The sequence below is a fragment of the Lolium rigidum genome, chromosome 1 (assembly GCF_022539505.1).
Source record: "Lolium rigidum isolate FL_2022 chromosome 1, APGP_CSIRO_Lrig_0.1, whole genome shotgun sequence".
NCBI lineage: Eukaryota > Viridiplantae > Streptophyta > Magnoliopsida > Poales > Poaceae > Lolium > Lolium rigidum.
The window spans coordinates 336,392,092-336,399,855 of record NC_061508.1 but is presented as its reverse complement, the minus strand read 5'-3'; positions in this window follow the sequence as shown (position 1 = coordinate 336,399,855).

Below are 7,764 nucleotides of genomic sequence, written 5' to 3'. Positions count from 1 at the left end.
AGAATAGTATCGATTCATGGACTAAATGCAAGGATGCTTTATTGGTAGCAGATATTATCCTCGCTAAAATTATATCTCTGAGGAGTAGCATAATGAATTTTAAACAATTGATAATGAACATGTTGCTCAAGCTTGGGAAAGAATGAAATCTCTGGTTAAAAATTGCCCAACCCATGGACTCGACTACTTGGATGATCATCCAAACCCTTCTATGCAGACTAAATTTTTCTTCGCGGAATTTATTGGATTCAGCTGCTGGAGGTACCTTTATGTCCATCACTCTTGGTGAAGCAACAAAGCTTCTTGATAATATGATGGTTAATTACTTCCGAATGGCACACGGAAAGAGCTCCACAAGGTAAGAAGGTAAATTCAGTTGAAGAATCCTCTTCCTTGAATGATAAAGTTGATGCTATTATGTCTCATGCTTGCGAATGATAGGACTAATGTTGATCCTAATAATGTTCCATTAGCTTCATTGGCTGCCCAAGAAGAACATGTTGATGTAAACTTCATTAAAAATAATAATTTCAACAATAATGCTATGACTTTAACAATTCTAGTAATAACTTCATAGGCCATATCCTTATAATAATGGTAATGCTTATGCTTACTCCTATGGGAATTTTATAACAATAATAGGAATACACCTCTGGACTTGAAGCCATGGTTGTATCCTCATATAGGTTGCTTCACCTAGTTTGCATTAGGCTCATCTTTATATTCCGCAAAGCCTAATATTGCAAAGAAAGAATTAAAATTTGTAGAAACCTATTCACCCCCCCTCTAGGTTTACCTTCTCTATACTTTCATGTTCCATTAGCTTCATTGGTTGCCCAAGAAGAACATGTTGATGTAAACTTCATTAAAAATAATAATTTCAACAACAATGCTTATCGGAACAATTCTAGTAATAACTATAGGCCATATCCTTATAATAATGGTAACGGTTATGCTAATTCTTATGGGAATTCTTACAACAATAATAGGAATACACCCCCTGGACTTGAAGCCATGCTTAAAGAATTTATTAGTACACAAACTGCCTTTAACAAATCTGTTGAGGAAAAGCTCAATAAAATTGATATTCTTGTTTCTAGAGTTGATAGTCTTGCCTCCGATGTTGATCTTTTGAAATCGAAAGTTATGCCTAATAGGGATATTGAAAATAAAATTGTTACTACAGCAAATGCCATCCAAGTTAGAATTAATGAGAATATAAGATTAATGGCTGAACTGCGTGCTAGGTGGGATAGAGAAGAAAATGAAAAACTAGTTAAAAAGGAAAATGTAGCTAAAGTTTGGACTATTACCACCACTAGCAATGCTAATTCTTCACATGTTGCTGCACCTCCTACTATCAATGGTAAAATAATTGGTGTTGGCAATGTTTCTACTCCTAGTGCAAAGCACGCAAAATTACCTGAAACTGCTAAAACTGCTGAAACTGCTTGTGATAAAACTGCTGAAATTTTTTCCAACCTTGGGGATGATAATCCCATTGCTTTAGATTGTAATGATTTAGATTTTGATGATTGCCACATCTCTGAAGTTATAAAGTTCTTACAAAAACTTGCTAAGAGTCCCAATGCTAGCGCTATAAACTTGGCTTTCACAAAACATATTACAAATGCTCTCATAAAAGCTAGAGAAGAGAAACTAAAACTTGAAACTTCTATTCCTAGAAAGCTAGAAGATGGTTGGGAGCCCATCATTAAAATGAGAGTCAAAGATTTTGATTGTAATGCTTTATGTGATCTTGGTGCAAGTATTTCTGTTATGCCTAAGAAAGTCTATGATATGCTTGACTTGCCACCATTGAAAATTTGTTATTTGGATGCTAATCTCGCTGATAATGCTAAAAAGAAACCTTTGGGGAGAGTTGATAATGTTCATATTATGGTTAACAATAACCTTGTCCCCGTTGATTTTGTTGTCTTGGATATTGAATGCAATGCATCTTGCCCCATTATATTGGGAAGACCTTTTCTTCGAACCGTTGGTGCTACTATTGATATGAAGGAAGGTAATATTAAATATCAATTTCCTCTCAAGAAAGGTATGGAACACTTCCCTAGAAAGAGAATGAAGTTACCTTATGATTTTATTATTAGAACAAATTATGATGTTGATGCTTCGTCTCTTGATGTTACTTGAGATACACTTTCGCGCCTAGCTGAAAGGCGTTAAAGAAAAGCGCTTATGGGAGACAACCCATGTTTTTACTCCAGTATTTTTGTTTTATATTTGTGTCTTGGAAGTTGTTTACTACTGTAGCAACCTCTCCTTATCTTAGTTTTATGTTTTGTTGTGCCAAGTAAAGTCTTTGATAGTAAAGTAAGTACTAGATTTGGATTACTCGCGCAGTTCCAGATTTCTTTGCTGTCACGAATCTGGGTCTACCTCCCTGTAGGTAGCTCAGAAAATTAAGCCAATTTACGTGCATGATCCTTAGATATGTACGCAACTTTCATTCAATTTGAGCATTTTCGTTTGAGAAAGTCTGGTGGCCTAATAAAATCCATCTTTATGAACTGTTCTGTTTTGACAGATTCTGTCTTTTATTTCGCATTGTCTCTTTTGCTATGTTGGATGAATTTCTTTGATCCACCAATGTCCAGTAGCTTTATGCAATGTCCAGAAGTGTTAAGAATGATTGTGTCACCTCTGAACATGTGAATTTTTATTATGCACTAACCCTCTAATGAGTTGTTTCGAGTTTGGTGTGGAGGAAGTTTTCAAGGATCAAGAGAGGAGTATGATGCAATATGATCAAGGAGAGTGAAAGCTCTAAGCTTGGGGATGCCCCGGTGATTCACCCCTGCATATTCTAAGAAGACTCAAGCGTCTAATCTTGGGGATGCCCAAGGCATCCCCTTCTTCATCGACAACATTATCGGGTTCCTCCCCCGAAACTATATTTTTATTCCGTCACATCTTATGCACTTTGCTTGGAGCGTCGGTTTGTTTTTGTTTTTTGTTTTGTTTGAATAAAATGGATCCTAGCATTCACTTTATGGGAGAGAGACACGCTCCGCTGTAGCATATGGACAAATATGTCCTTAGGCTCTACTCATAGTATTCATGGCGAAGTTTCATCTTCGTTAAATTGTTATTTGGTTGGAATTGGAAAATGCTACATGTAGTAACTCTAAAATGTCTTGGATAATTTGATACTTGGCAATTGTTGTGCTCATGTTTAAGCTCTTGCATCATATGCTTTGCACCTATTAATGAAGAAATACTTAGAGCTTGTTAATTTGGTTTGCATATTTGGTTTCTCTAGAGTCTAGATAATATCTAGTATTGAGTTTTGAACAACAAGGAAGACGGTATGGAGTCTTATAATGTTTACCATATGTCTTTTATGTGAGTTTTGCTGTACCGTTCATCCTTGTGTTTGTTTCAAATAACCTTGCTAGCCTAAACCTTGTATCGAGAGGGAATACTTCTCATGCATCCAAAATACTTGAGCCAACCACTATGCCATTTGTGTCCACCATACCTACCTACTACATGGTATTTATCCGCCATTCCAAAGTAAATTGCTTGAGTGCTACCTTTAAAATTCCATCATTCACCTTTGCAATATATAGCTCATGGGACAAATAGCTTAAAAACTATTGTGGTATTGAATATGTACTTATGCACTTTATCTCTTATTAAGTTGCTTGTTGTGCGATAACCATGTTTCGGGGACGCCATCAACTATTCTTTGTTGGGTATCATGTGAGTTGCTATGCATGTCCGTCTTGTCCGAAGCAAGAGAGATCTACCACCTTCATGGTTGGAGCATGCATATTGTTAGAGAAGAACTTTGGGCCGCTAACTAAAGCCATGATTCATGGTGGAAGTTTCGGTTTGGACATATATCCTCAATCTCATATGAGAATAATAATTGTTGCCACATGCTTATGCATTAAAGAGGAGTCCATTATCTCGTTGTCCATGTTGTCCCGGTATGGATGTCTAAGTTGAGAATAATCAAAAGCGAGAAATCCAAAATGCGAGCTTTCTCCTTAGACCTTTGTACAGGCGGCATGAAGGTACCCCATTGTGACACTTGGTCAAAACATGTGCATTGCAAAGATCCGGTAGTCCAAGTTAATTAGGACAAGGTGCGGGCACTATTAGTATACTATGCATGAGACTTGCAACTTGTAAGATATAATGTACATAACTCATATGCTTTATTACTACCGTTGACAAAATTGTTTCATGTTTTCAAAATAAAAGCTCTAGCACAAATATAGCAATCGATGCTTTCCTCTTTGAAGGACCATTCTCTTTACTTTTATGTTGAGTCAGTTCACCTATCTCTCTCCACCTGAAGAAGCAAACACTTGTGTGAACTGTGCATTGATTCCTACATACTTGCATATTGTACTTGTTATATTACTCTATGTTGACTATTATCCATGAGATATACATGTTACAAGTTGAAAGCAACCGCTGAAACTTAATCTTCCTTTGTGTTCCTTCAATACCTTTACTTTGATTTATTGCTTTATGAGTTAACTCTTATGCAAGACTTATTAATACTTGTCTTGAAGTACTATTCATGAAAAGTCTTTGCTTTATGATTCACTTGTTTACTCATGTCATTACCATTGTTTTGATCGCTGCATTCACTACATATGTTTACAAATAGTATGATCAAGGTTATGATGGCATATCACTTCAGAAATTATCTTTGTTATCGTTTTACCTCGCTCGGGACGAGCAGTAACTAAGCTTGGGGATGCTTGATACGTCTCCGACGTATCGATAATTTCTTATGTTCTATGCCATATTATTGATGATACCTACATGTTTTATGCACACTTTATGTCATATTCGTGCATTTTCCGGAACTAACCTATTAACAAGATGCCGAAGTGCCGGTTCTCGTTTTCTCGCTGTTTTTGGTTTCGAAATCCTAGTAACGAAATATTCTCGGAATTGGACGAAACGAAGACCCGGGGGCCTATTTTTCCACGGAGCTTCCGGAAGACCGAAGAACATACGAAGTGGGGCCACGAGGTGGCGACACCACAAGGCGGCGCGGCCAAGGGGGGCCCGCGCCGCCCTATGGTGTGGGCCCCTCGTCGGCCCCCGACTCTGCCCTTCCGCCTACTTAAAGCCTCCGTCGCGAAACCCCTGAGGCGAAAAACCACGATACGGAAAACCTTACTGAGACGCCGCCGCCGCCGATCCCATTTTGGGGGGATTCTTGAGATCTCCTCCGGCACCCTGCCGGAGAGGGGATTCATCTCCCGGAGGACTCTACACCGCCATGGTCGCCTCCGGAGTGATGAGTGAGTAGTTCACCCCTGGACTATGGGTCCATAGCAGTAGCTAGATGGTTGTCTTCTCCTCATTGTGCTTCATTGTTGGATCTTGTGAGCTGCCTAACATGATCAAGATCATCTATCCGTAATACTCTATGTTGTGTTTGTCGGGATCCGATGGATAGAGAATACCATGTCATGTTAATTATCAAGTTATTACATATGTGTTGTTTATGATCTTGCATGCTCTCCGTTACTAGTAGAGGCTCGGCCAAGTTTTTGCTTTTAACTCCAAGAGGGAGTATTTATGCTCGATAGTGGGTTCATGCCCGCATTGACACCCAGGACGATGACGAGAAAGTTCTAAGGTTGTGTTGTGCTTGTTGCCACTAGGGATAAAACATTGGCGCTATGTCCGAGGATGTAGTTGTTGATTACATTACGCACCATACTTAATGCAATTGTCTGTTGCTTTGCAACTTAATACTGGAAGGGGTTCGGATGATAACCCGAAGGTGGACTTTTTAGGCATAGATGCAGTTGGATGGCGGTCTATGTACTTTGTCGTAATGCCCAATTAAATCTCACTATACTTATCATGTCATGTATGTGCATTGTTATGCCCTCTCTATTTGTCAATTGCCCGACCGTAATTTGTTCACCCAACATGCTTTTATCTTATGGGAGAGACACCTCTAGTGAACTGTGGACCCCGGTCCATTCTTTTAATACTTGAAATACAAATCTGCTGCAATACTTGTTTTTACTATTTTCTCTCGCAAACAATCATCTTCCACACAATACGGTTAATCCTTTGTTACAGCAAGCCGGTGAGATTGACAACCTCACTCGTTTCGTTGGGGCAAAGTACTTTGGTTGTCTTGTGCGGGTTCCACGTTGGCGCCGGAATCTCTCGGTGTTGCGCCGCACTACATCCCGCCGCCATCAACCTTCAACGTGCTTCTTGGCTCCTCCTGGTTCGATAATCCTTGGTTTCTTTCCGAGGGAAAACTTGCTGCTGTGCGCATCATACCTTCCTCTTGGGGTTGACCAACGAACGTGTGAAATACACGCCATCAATCATCGGTATCACTCTATACCTTGTTCAACCTCGTCTCCTGACAAGTACTCTTTACTCGTACCGTGGTATGTGGTCTCTTATGAACTTATTAATATGCTTGCAAGACATTAGACGACATTCCACCGAGAGGGCCCAGAGTATATCTATCCGTCATCGGGATGGACAAATCCCACTGTTGATCCATATGCCTTAACTCATACTTTCCGGATACTTAATCCCACCTATATAACCACCCATTTACGCAGTGGTGTTTGATGTAATCAAAGTACCTTTCCGATATAAGTGATTTACATGATCTCATGGTCGAAAGGACTAGGTAACTATGTATCAAAAGCTTATAGCAAATAACTTAATAACGTGATCTTATGCTACGCTTAATTGGGTGTGTCCATTACATCATTCATATAATGATATAACCTTGTTATTAATAACATCCAATGTTCATGATTATGAAACTAATCATCTATTAATCAACAAGCTAGTTAAGAGGCTTACTAGGGACTCATTGTTGTTTACATATCAACATGTATCAATGTTTCGGTTAATACAATTATAGCATGGTATATAAACATTTATCACAAACATAAAGATATATAATAACCACTTTTATTATTGCCTTTTGGGCATATCTCCAACAAAAATAAGGGCCAAACCTCTTTATTCAATACTTCAAGAAAAAACACAATTTTAGAGAATACTTTAGTTTTACTATTTATCGGATCCAAACATGTTAAAGTTGTTAATACCCACTTTAGATTTTTGGAAACCGAGTATTCCCTGAACACTTCAATAAGTAGTTTGATGCCAAGCGGGGCCCTACTCTCTGTTTCAACTGATGGGTTTTTATGTATTTGATCGATCATAGTTCGATTATTTTAAAATATATATGCTTTATTTACTGGAACAGACTTAGTACTATGCGTCTCGGTAGCATAACTCCCTTCGTCTCGAGATATTAGGCCTTCACGTATTTTAAGAAAATAACACTAATTATGTTGACAAAGTATGAGATGTATGTCACAAAAGTTATAAAGTTGGATTAGTTTTCAACGGGATACCTTTTATGGCATATAGTATGTCATTTCTTAAAATATGATGAGGCCTAATAAAACGATATGGAGAGAGTAATAAACATGGTACTCCCTCTAGCCCGTTATAATTGACGACGTGACTACAAAAAAAACCTATGGTCTAAAAGGAATATTCACGGCAAATAAAATGGGCCAAACGCAGCGGAGGAGCAGCTCCGGAAGGAGTCCGCGCCGAGGGCACGGCTGCGCAGGCCGGCGAGCCCGCCGAACCCGCACTCCGCCTGGAAAAGGGCGCAGTGGTCGCCCTGGCCGGAGTCCCCGGCGCCCTCCAGCATTTCGAGCCGGAACAGCGCGTCGCCGCCGGGAGGCGTCATCGTCATCG